Source organism: Taudactylus pleione, unplaced genomic scaffold (genome assembly GCF_031769625.1).
Source record: "Taudactylus pleione unplaced genomic scaffold, aTauple2 ptg000129l, whole genome shotgun sequence".
Taxonomy (NCBI): Eukaryota; Metazoa; Chordata; class Amphibia; order Anura; family Myobatrachidae; genus Taudactylus; species Taudactylus pleione.
In genome coordinates this window covers 16764642-16777795 of record NW_028284531.1, presented here as the reverse complement: position 1 = coordinate 16777795, position 13154 = coordinate 16764642, and positions in this window count along the sequence as shown.

Genomic DNA, 13154 nt, shown 5'->3' with positions numbered 1-13154 from the left:
ATTTGAATTTTGAACTGTGCTGCAGCCCCGCCTCTTACCAGGGAAGTCCAGGACCAGAGCATTGTGTCCCTCCTGGAGAGGGTCATGTTGGGAGGTATGCGGGGAGACAGTGTATCCGTCCTGTGGATTGTCTCCATGGCAACCCACGAGCTCTGGAATGATGTCATCACTGGGGGCCCGAGTGACCACGCGCACGGCACCGTCTCCTCCTGCCTGCCCCGGTCTGCCGCAACATGCAGTATGGAGACTTGTATTTAAAGATAAGAAGTAACCACCGTTCTTTTTGTTTGTTACTATTGTACAATTGCAACGCCAGCCTTGACAAAAGGGTCTTGCATGGCCCTGAAACGTCGGCATACATAGGCATGCAATAAACTGATCTAATTCTATTATCAAGTCCGGGAGTACCGCTGTCTCTTTGCTACTATATTGGATTTTACGGAAGGCAACCCGGAATTTACATTATAAAGACAGAGTGCCAGTTCAATACAGGACTATATACATTGTTGGGACTTGGAGGCCCCGCTCGGAACAAGGCACCAGCATTTGTTTTAACAAGTCTTTCTAATCAACGGGAATATAAGGATTTCTAGATGGAAGAAAATACTACTTTTTCCCACAACCTACAGAGGGATCCAACTGGCTATAGTGGTATCACCCTAGCTATCACATAGCTTTACTGAAGCTGAAGCTCTAAATATTCTGTTTAAGGAAAATTGGCCGACAGTAGATAAGACTGAGGACTAACAGGAGTTTTAGCATCAGTCCTTAAAATTATAGAATTGATAAATGGACTTTCTATTGCACGGCATTGCATTGTCAGAATATTACAGGGAACAGATGATCCCACGGGGCTTTCGAGTTAAAAACGCCCCAACAATTGGCAGGTTTAACCCTGAATTTTGTAGGAAATGGGTGGGAGTTACCAACAAGTGCAGCATGGATCTCATGCTGCTCGTCATCGATGAGGCAGGAAGAGAGCTTGCAGTAACAAGACAAAAATTAAATCTACTGACTGAATCTTCACAAGCCATTATTGACCATGAAAATACTGAATTGCTGCAGAAACTACAGAAACAGAGCGACGTTTAGCGTCAGGAATTGATTAAGTTTAAACGCAGTAAAAAAATTGTGACTGATGATTATGAAAATAATCGGGTATATCGATGGTTGACGGGAGTTGAATCTAAATTTCAACCTCAGAACCAGAGAAGGCCGCGTCAAGGATGGAGAACCAGACGTGAGAATAAACAGGGTGACATTAACACGTCTAATAGTGATTGTGAATTTGCATTAGAGATTCAGATGACAATCTAGAAGTAACATCAGGCCCTTTAGGGGCAGAAGCCAGCGTCCCCAGTGTGAAAACCCCAAAAGGACGCCCACCCGTCGTGGGGGTCAAAACGAGAGGTATAAAAAGTCAACCCTCAAAAAAGAAAATCTAGTTTGTAATCTCTCATCTAGGGCACTAACCGATATAGAGAACAGTGTCCTTAACAAGGCGCTAACATATGTTCCGACGAACATACACAGCAACCTCAAATGGCAGATTGATTTAAACCGATTCTCACGTAAATTAAGATTACAAGAATGTTTTCAAGCCCAAGAGCCTAGCGGCGATAATAATCCCTTTAATAAATTCTTACAAATGCGGAGTTAGTCTACCTTCGATCCACAATCAACAAATTCTTCATTAAAGACTTTCAATCATCTGATGGACAATTCAGTTTCTCGCTATACCAACGCATCCACCATACATCATAACCTGTCATTACAGGAAAAGAGAGCACTTAAAAATCTGGGCGCATATCGCGATACAGTAATACGCCCCGTAGATAAGGGGGGCGCTATTGTAGTCCAGAACTTAAGTGATTACATGACAGAATTGGAACATCAAATAGCGGACACAGATACTTATCAAATTTTGACTAGAGATCCTACCAATGAATATAAAACTGAATTGGATCGTATCCTCACACAGGCCAAACAGGATGGCATAATTAGTGCTAAAATTTTGACAGCACTGCCTCAAGAATTTCCAGTAGTACCGATTATCTACACGGTACCGAAGATTCACAAGAATCTACAATCACCCCCAGGCCGCCCGATTATATCGGCGAGAAATTCCCTCTACCAACCTATTTCAATGTTCCTAGATACTATTCTTCAACCAATGGTTACATCATAACCAACATACATCAAGGATACAACGGCGTTTCTGCTAATTTTACAATCTGTTACACAAGTTCCTCAAGATACACTTATCTGTGTTATGGACATATTTCGCCTGTGCACGTCAATCCCACATAATCAAGGGATTGATTCAGTGAGAACCTTTATTGCATTACAACCATCGATGAGTCTGGATAAAGATTATTTTCTTACAATTGCTTCAAATGACTTTAACACGTAACTATTTTATGTCCAATGGGAAGTTTTTCCTACAGGTGTCAGGTTGCGCCATGGGGAGTAATGTAGCTCCAAGCTACGCTAACATCTACATGTTTAGAGAAGTAAAAGAAAAATGTTTTTTGCGAATGACATCAGTAAAAACATTCTCGTCTACACGAGATATATAGAAGACTTATTCATGTTATGGACCGGCGGCACCGAGGCATTGGAATCATTAATTCACCAGATTAATAACCAAGACTCTCCGATTGGACTCACATTTCAATACAGTAAAAATACTTTGAATTATTTGGATGTACAGGTCTCTATAAAGAACGGCCAGATATCGACAGGAGTGTATACAAAACCAACGGACCGTAACACCCTTTTAGCAGCCGATAGTCACCATCCAAAATCCTTAGTGAGAGGATTACCTAAATCACAGATGTTGAGAATAGCGAGGATTTCAAGTGATCTTCACCAAACAAAGATTGAACTGGAAAAGATCATTGACAAGTTCGTGACTAGAGGATATGCGCTAGCCACATTAAGAAAAGAGAGATGAAGTATTACTGATTAAAAGGGAAGAGTATTTAAAGTCCACCATTAAGAGTGACAAAAATGTCATACCCTGGAAATTGGAGTACCAGACGAGCAGTCCAGTCATACAAAGAGCCACACAAGCCCTGTGGCCGTTAGTGTCATCAGACAGAGACTTACCATGTTTTAAAGGCAAACGACCAATGGTGTGTTATACAAGAGGCAGGAATATAAGAGACATGGTGGTACATACCGACATCACAGGATTTAATAATGTAATGCCTGAGAATACATTTTTACGAACCAAAGCTCTAGGGAGCTATAAATGTGCAAAATGTACAACGTGTCAATATATGCTTACGGGTTCCACTTTTAATCCTCATCGGGACCAGACATACCAGATCAAATATGTACTTACCTGTACCTCTTAATTCGTTGTTTACCTTATTAAGTGCTCATGCAACTACTATTATGTAGGTAAAAACACCAGAACGGTACGGGAACGTATGGCTCTACATCGTTCATCTATTAAATCAGCACTTACCAAGAAAGTGGCGGAACAACCGGTGACTCGCCATTTTTTACAAGCAGGTCATCCTCTGTCGGATTTAAAACATCTAATAATTGATCATGTCCCACCTTCACTACGTGGAGATAACAGAGGACAACTTTTACGGCTGGAGGCCACCTGGATCCATAGATTGGGGACTATATACCCGGCAGGCCTTACTGAGAAACTATCCTTTAATGTTTTTCTTAATTGGTAACCTTGGGCCTGATTCAGACCCACTCGCGAGCGGCTGTACGCTCGCAAGTGGGTCGATGGTCTGCACTGAGCATGCGCACGACGGAGGGAGCTCCGTCGTGCGCATGCGCCAGACACGACGAGCGAAGGACTTTCCTTCGCTCGTTGTGTCCGATCAAAGGGGGCGTGCTGTCAATGTTGATTGACAGCACGCCCCCTTTGGTGGGCGTGCCTCCCTGACGGGGGCGTTCCCACGGGAACGCCTCCCGTCAGAAGCCGGCCCACTGACATCACTAGTGATGTCAGTGGGAGTGATTTTGGCTCTGATAGAGCCAAAATCACTCCGGAGCTTGCGGTTGAAAACCTCAACCGCAGGCTCCGGCTCGCAATTTCGATGGTCGCGATGGTCACGACCATCGCGGCCATCAAAATGCACGCTCGTATAGCCTGTGGGTGGTGACCCACAGCTATACGAGCGTCCAGGAGGACGCTCCATGAAAAAGGAGCCCGGCCCTCATGCAGAGCGTGCGCTCTGCTCAGAGCGTACGGCTCTGAATGAGGGCCCTTGTTTCCTATGCATTATATGACCAATATTCATCAAGGGTCATTGGTGAATTAATGTGATCTAGCCAGTGGTGGTCTGGGCCGGGGGGTAGGGTGCCATGTGCCCCCCGGGCCGCAGCATCATGCGGGCCGCAGAGCAGACTGTGTCACTGTGACACAGACTGCACTGCGTGTGTAGCGTTGACCGGACGGAGTTCGGTCAGCGCTACACAGCACAAACACACAGCTGCCAGCTCCGGCAGCTGTGTGTTTGCTTTAGCAGCTGATGAGAGTCAGACAGACTCTCATCAGCTGCTGCTCCCACTGCCAGAGCCGGACATCTTCCGGCTCCCGCAGTGGGTAATGGGAGTGACGCATCACTCCCATAATGCAAAGCGGCGGACGGAGGAGCTGATTTCGGCGGCGGGACCAGGAGTCAGGCAAGTGTTTTTTTTTTTATTTTTTTATTATGTCTCTACGGGGGAGGGGGGGGGGGGGAGACTACTTGGAACACTACTGGGAGCACTACAGGGGGGGGGGGGGGACACTACTGGGAGCACTACAGAGGAGGAATACTACTGGGAGCACTACAGGGGGGGACTACTGGGAGCACTACAGGGGTGGAATACTACTGGGGGCACTACAAGGTGGGGGGAATACTACTGGGGGCACTACTACTACTGGGGGCACTACAAGGGGGGGGGGACTACTACTACTGGGGGCACAAGGGGAGGGACTACTACTACGGGGCACTACAAGGGGGGGACTACTACTAGGGGCATTGCATAGGGGGGAGGGGACTACTACTAGGGACACTGCATCGAGGGACCACTGCTGGGTGCTCTATATAAAGGGCAATAGTGGGGGTACTGCATAGGGGGAAGACTACAACTGGGGCCACTATTTAAGGGGCACTGCATAAGGGTTACCACTACTGGGGGCACTATATAAGGGGCTTACTACTGGGGGCACAAGGGTCACTGCATAGGGGGGATCACTACTGGGGGCACTACTTAAGGCCTGCATAAGGGTGTCCTCCTGTGGCACTGCATATGGGCACTACAACAGGGGGCTACCCCAAATCTTATTTTTACCTTACATTAATCCCATATGGACCCGCCTCCTCCCTAGACCACTTGGGGGGGGCGCGCCGTAGCACGCACATTCTTTCGGGCACCCTGGCTACACGCTACTCCTCTGCCAGGGCCGCCTGCATGCATTTGCCCCTCAGGCTAAAAGTTGCCAGCCAGCCCCTGGATCTAGCCATATAGTGGAACCTTAAACAATAATTATTATTCGCATCAGTCACGTTTTAATATGTTATGTGTCCAGTCCTGTTATATTTGTAATATGTGGTGTGTATAAGTAGTTTGATACAACCCTAAATCTTAATGACAGTTTTTGTCTTCTTAGACATACTGTATAGCGCTGTGTTACACATGTTCTTTTCTGACTAGCCATATGATCATTCATTTGTATCATTTTTTTCCCGTTCTGCAGGTTGTGTGTGGACCGGGGAGACAGTGTATCCGTCCTGTGGATTGTCTCCATGGCAACCCACGAGCTCTGGAATGATGTCATCACTGGGGGGCCGAGTGACCACGCGCACGGCACCGCCTCCTCCTGCCTGCCCGCCCCGGTCTGCCGCAACATGCAGTATGGAGACTTGTATTTAAAGGTAAGAAGTAACCACAGTTCTTCTTGTTTGTTACTATTGTACACTTGCATCGCCAGCCTTGACAAAAGGGTCTTGCATGGCCCTGAAACGTTGGCATACATAGGCATGCAATAAACTGATCTAATTCTATTATCAAGTCCGGGAGTGCCGCTGTCTCTTTGCTACTATATTGGATTTTACGGAAAGGCAACCCGGCACTTACATTATAAAGACAGAGTGCCAGTTCAATACAGGACTAATATATATATATATATATATATATACACACACACACATATACACACACACACACTATTTACAAAAAAGCGCCTCCTAGTGCAATAAAGACTTTTCTTATAGTGTGAAGTATAATAGTTACACATGTTACATATATAAGGGCAAAAAGTTAAATTTTTGCCCAATACAGCTTCCTGAAATCACTCGTAGTGTATCCTGGAATTCATGGGCTCAATAGAAGCAGCGACATGTAATGTGAAGAGATAATATAGATTGAAGTGATATTTAAAAACAAAATGTATTCAGTGCATATCCATACATACATGCAAGTTTCAAAAGTAGAGCTTATCTAGATGCTCGGGATGCCAACAAGATTCTCTAGAACAGCCCAACAAGAGGAACACCTCAGTGCATTTCGTCCAGTAAATTCAATAGAACTTCATCCTCCTGATGTATGTATGGATATACATTCACCCAGTCACTGCATGGCGTGTTTTAACTTCCGCCTGCTGAACCCCCTACTTCCGGTCCGTGAGCGGTGACGCACTCCAGGTTGGCGCCAAAAGCCACACACAGTGTGATTAAGGGGTCTATTTACTAAGCAGTTTTAGGAGATAGAGTGAAAAGTGATAAGAAAGTGATAAGGTGCCTGCCAATCAGCTCCCAACTGTCATTTTTCAAACACAGCCTGTGAGATGACAGTTGGGAGTTGATTGGCTGGCACCATATCAGTTTCTCTCTGTCTCCTAACACTGCTTAGTAAATAGACTCCTAAGGGCCTAATAGGTTGGGGTATACATATCCCCAAAGGGCACATAGAATATTACACCTGAGGAATACATTTACTGCTGAAACACGTTGGTCTGCATCCACCTCTACCTACTTCTTGGAGAAAAATAGTTTGGGAACCATTTCCTCCCAGAACTCAACTTTGATACATCCAGCAACCACATTCTCTCAGAGAAGCTAAAAACCTCCTTTTGTATGTTGTTTCCTGTTTATATTGTGCTGTGAATAAATGCTTGCAATTTACACTAAAATACTGCACTATGGACTTCTTATGTTTATTGAGGTGACACTAAGCCAAGCAGGGGTTGCAGAATAATCAACCAGGAGCATCAAGTATATGGGAGATAAATAGCATATCAGCAGAGGTCTTTATTAGCATTGATCTGGTAAGCATATTTTACATCTAAATTTGTGTATATGCAAAGCTCAACAAATTTTTGTAAAACCTAGGAGCCAGACCATCGTCCATTACCAAAATATATGAAAGCTTGTATAGATCACCACACATGCCCTTTCAATGCCCCTCAACCTCCCCACATGCCATGAAATCACCACATATGCCTCTTTAATGGTCATCAGATTCTGCAACATGCCCATACCAGCCCGTGTAATAGTGCCCCCAGTAGTAATCTCCTTGTAATAGTGCCCCCAGTAGTAATCCCCTTGTAATAGTGCCCCCAGTAGTAATAGTGCCGTGCGAACACACACACACAAAATCAGAATACTTACCTTAAGCCCCGATCCTGCGTCCGTTGCCATCCGCCACTCTTCGGAACTATGGGAGAGACGTCATGACATAGTGCCCGTGGGGGGAACCGGACGGCAGAGCTCTGGAGAAAGCTCCGGTGTATGCTGCTCCTCGCAACTATGGACATCATGACGTCTCTCCCATTGTGCCCATGGGGGTAGCCAGACGCTGGAGCTCAGGAGTGAGCTCCGGCTGCCGCTGCGGGGAGTCAGGCGCCCGGTGGTAAAATTTCAGCAAATGGAGCTTCCCTGCAGCGGGAGGGGGCGGGACCCGTGGAAAACTCGGTTGCCAGGACTAAAATCTTAGAAAATCCGGAATTTGTCGAGCCCTTGTATATGGAATCCTAAAACTACTACACTAGGCGCCTGCTCTCTGCCCGACTTGTGTGTGTGTATATATATATATATATATATATATATATATATATATACACACACACACACACACACATATATACATACACACACATATACACAGTAACGTTCAAAAGTTTGGGGTCACCCAGACAATTTCATGTTTTACATGAAAACTGACTTATCAAATGAGTTGCAAAATGAATAGAACATATAGTCAAGACATCGGCAAGGTTAGAAATAATGATTTTTATTTGAAATAATAATTTTGTCCTTTAACTTTGCTTTCGTCAAAGAATGCTCCTTTTGCAGCAATTACAGCATTGCAGACCTTTGGCATTCTAGCTGTTAATTTGTTGAGGTAACCTGAAGAAATTTCACCCCATGCTTCCTGAAGCACATCCCAAAAGTTGGATTGGCTTGATGGGCACTTCTTGCGTACCATACGGTCAAGCAGCTCCCACAACAGCTCAATGGGGTTGAGATCTGGTGACTGCGTTGGCCACTCCATTACAGAATACCAGCTACTTGCTTCTTCCCTAAATAGTTCTTGCATAATTTGGAGGTGTGCTTTGGGTCATTGTCCTGTTGGAGGAAATTGGCTCCAATCAAGCGCTGTCCACAGGGTATGGCATGGCCTTGCAAAATGGAGTGATAGCCTTCCTTATTCAAAATTCCTTATACAAATCTCCCACTTTACCAGCACCAAAGCATCCCCAGACCATCACATTACCTCCACCATGCTTGACAGATGGCGTCAGGCACTCTTCCAGCATCTTTTCACTTGTTCTGCGTCTCACAAATGTTCTTCTGTGTGATCCAAACACCTCAAACTTCGATTTGGGGTCTCCCACTTCTCTTTCTACTGTGTTTAGAGCCTATTTGTGCTTTTCTCTGAAGGGAGTAGTACACACCATTGTAGGAAATGTTCAGTTTCTTGGAAATTTCTCACATAGAATAGTCTTAATTTCTAAGAACAAGAATAGGCTGTCAAGTTTCAAACGAAAGTTCTCTTTTTCTGGCCATTTGTAGAGTATAATCGAACCCACAAATGTGATGCTCCAGATACTCAACTAGCTCAAAGGAAGGCCAGTTTTATAGCTTCTCTAACGAGCAAACCCATTTTCAGCTGTGCTAACATAAGTGTTTAAGGGTTTTCTAATAATCCCTCAGTCTTCTAACGCGCTTAGCAAACACAATGTACCATTAGAGCACTGGAGTTATGGTTGCTGGAAATGAGCTTCTATAGACCTATGTAGATATTCCTTTAAAAACCAGACATTTGCAGCTAGTATATTCATTTACCACATTAACAATTTATAGAGTGTATTTCTGATTAATTTAATGTTATCTTCATTGAAAAAAAAAAGTGCTTTTCTTTCAAAAAAGTGACCCCAAACTTTTGAATGGTAGTGTGTGTGTGTGTATTATATTCTATATATACACATACACACACTATAAGCTCAGAAATCACTAGGTTAACACACAAGTATAATCCTAGTAAACTGCTTAATACTCAGCCATCGCACTGTATTCCTCCACATAGACGCTGTGGACACTGTTGGCTTTGCAGATGTACTGATCAGTTGCCATAGAAATACTAGAGGGAGGCGTGGCCGGCCATAGTGTCCTCCTTCACTCTGGACACCTGTCTTCAATGATAATATCCGGTGTTCCCCAGAAACTACCACGGCCCGCAATGACTACGTCACATGCGGAGCGCTAACACGTGCAGCGTGCCACTTCCTGGAAGCCATCACGCCCCTCTCTCTTCAAAAGCCTGCAGCATATTGCTGCTCTGTAATTCCCTCCAGCGTACTGTCGGAACCTGAAAGCGGTGTGGTGCTGCCAAAGCGGTGAAGAGGTGTGAGATATGCCGGCTCTACAGTCGGAGTATTTACCAAACCCCAGCCAATCTGCTCACAAGCGGTGTGCTAGGAAGCAGTACATATAGGCAACCAGGTATTTTATACTGTACATCTTGTAAAAGCTTACCTTTTCTTTGCCCACTGACCCCTCAGATGTGTATCTGGCATGCAGAGGACCCTGGGGACTATGTAGAATGGCAACTCTCTTAGGGGCCTTTTTAGAGAGGGACACAGGATTATTATCATTATCCTTTTTATATGGAACCACAAGGATTCTGCAGCGCCTTACAAAGTACATAATAACTATTTCTTGTGTGCGCATTTGTTTAACAGTAGAAACACTTATAAACATTGCTGCATAACACTTAAATAAGCAGCATGATGTCAGCAACCAAGTGTTAGGTGCTGTTGTAAATTAAAAGTATAAGGAAAAGAAGCAAAGTGAGGGAAGTTTCACACAAACCTGTTGTTGCCTGTTGCCAGGAACTAATCAAACATAAAAATAAAGAAATAAAACCTAACTAAAAAGCTAGCCAGTGCCTTACTCCAAGGAACTAAAAACAAGACTGAGCTTAGGGTGGAAGGGGAAGGGTTATATAGGGAGTGGGAGCCAGCTTTCAATAGTTGGTGTCCAACTGCACACCTCACTATGCAAGACCAAGTATTGGCATCACCCAGATGGATGATAAAGGGATGAGAAAACCATCATCAGTGAAGGATCATGGCATCAAGAACCACTTTTTGTTAGGTCATGTTTAAAGAGGGGCTAAGCAGGACCATCAAACCACCAATACACTGATGGGGCAGGAACTAGAGACATAAGAACTACTTCCAGCAACTGCTGAACCTGACTTAGGATAGTGGTTAGCAATAGCCTTGGTGCAAGAATTGATGGGTCAGTAAGTTTTTTTTTTTTTTTTCTGTTGCTCGCAGACAGTAGCTCACTTAATATTGTAAGAATAAAACATTCTGCATGCTGTAGAGTATGTCTCATCTCCTGGGGCCTGCAAGCATCTTCCAGGCAGATTCAGAACTGTGGAATCTGTCTAAACAGTTTACTATTTAAGTTACAAGGTTCATATGCTCAGGGCAGCTAATGACCATTATGTAGGGATTGCCTCCCACACAATAACAGATAAGAATTATCCCACATTCCAAAAAGCCCATATCATAATTGTGGGCTAAGAACACAATAGCTGGGATAGTAACCTGGAACAGGTCTTACAGAAATCCAGCAATACATGTTGGTAGCTGCTCAATCACTTCAGTAATATCACTCAGGTGCATGTAAGGGAGGGGTTAGTCTTCACAAGAAACAAAAAAAAGTAGTAACCCCCCAGCACTCAGAATGAAATCAGCATTAAGATGGTGGTAGATATTTCAGAGATCTCAGTTGCATATACAGTGTTTGCAAAAATATGGCTAAGCCTCCGGGCCACGTCATATGCAACTGAGATCTCTGGTATGGCTGGGCTGCTCTGGAGTGGCACACTTTAACACCTTCAAATTACAAATTTTTTTTCTTTTGTGTAATAAATATATATATATATATATATATATATATATATATACATACACACACACACACACACACACACACACACACACACACACACACACACAGTCAGGTCCATAAATATTGGGACATTGACAGAATTTTCATATTTTGGCCTCTATTCACCACCACAATGATTTTGAAATGAAACAAACAAGATGTGATTTAACTGCAGACTTTCAGATTTAGTTTGAGGGTAATTACATCCAAATCAGGTGAACGGTGTAGGAATTACAACGGTTTCTATATGTGCCTCCCACTTTTTAAGGGGCCAGAAGTAATGTGACAAATTAAACAATCCTAAATCTAATTTTCACTTTTTAATACTTTGTTGCAAATCCTTTGCAGGCAATTACAGCCTGAAGTCTGGAACGCATAGACATCACCAGACACTGGGTTTCATCCCTGGTGATGCTCTGCCAGGCCTCTACTGCAAATGTCTTCAGTTCCTGCTTGTTCTTGGGGCATTTTTCCTTCAGTTTTGTCTTCATCAAGTGAAATGCATGCTCAATCGGATTCCGGTCAGGGGATTGACTTGGCCATTGCATAACATTCCACTTTTTAGCCATACAAAACTCTTTGGTTGCTTTTGCAGTATGCTTCAGGTCATTGTCCATCTGCACTGTGAAACGCTGTCTAACGAGTTCTGAAGCATTTGACTGAATATGAGCATATAATATTGCCTGAAACACTTCAGAATTAATTCTGCTGCTTTTGTCAGCAGTCACATGATCAATAAATACAAGGGAACCAGTTCCATTGGCAGCCATACATGCCCACGCCATGACACTACCACCACCATGCTTCACTGATGAGGTGGTGTTTTGGATCATGAGCAGTTCCTTTCCTTCTCTTCCCATCACTCTGGTACAAGTTGTTCTTTGTCTCATCTGTCAATAGGATGTTGTTCCAGAACTGTAATGGCTTTTTTAGATGTTGTTTGGCGAACTCTAATCTGGTCTTCCTGTTTTTGTGGCTCACCAATGGTTTGCATCTTGTGGTGAACCCTCTCTATTCACTCTTGTGAAGTCTTCTCTTGATTGTTGACTTTGACACATATACATCTACCTCCTGGAGAGTGTTCTTGATTTGGCCAACCTGTTGTGAAGGAGTTTTTCTTCACAAGGGAAATAATTATTTTGTCATCCACAGTTGTTTTCTGTGGTCTTCCGAGTCTTTTGGTGTTGCTGAGCTCTCCGATGCGTTCTTTCTTTTTAAGAATGTTCCAAACAGTTGATTTGGCCACACCTAATGTTTTTGCTATCTCTCTGATGGGTTTGTTTTGATTTTTCAGCCTAATGATGGCTTGCTTCACTGATAGTGATAGCTCTTTGGATCTCATATTGAGAGTTGACAGCAACTGATTCCAAATGCAAATGTCACACCTAGAATCAACTCCAGACCTTTTACCTGCTTAATTGATAATGAAATAATGAGGGAATAGCCCACACCTGTCCATGAAATAGCTTTTGAGTTGATAGTCCCATTACTTTTGGCCCCTTAAAAAGTGGGAGGCACATATTGAAACTGTTGTAACTCCAACACCATTCACCCGATTTGGATGTAATTACCCTCAAATTAAATCTGAAAGTCTACAGTTAAAGCACATCTTGTTTGTTTCATTTCAAAACCATCGTGGTGGCGAATAGAGGCCAAAATCTGAAAATTCTGTCAATGTCCCAATATTTATGGACCTGACTGTATATATACATAGACACACACATATAT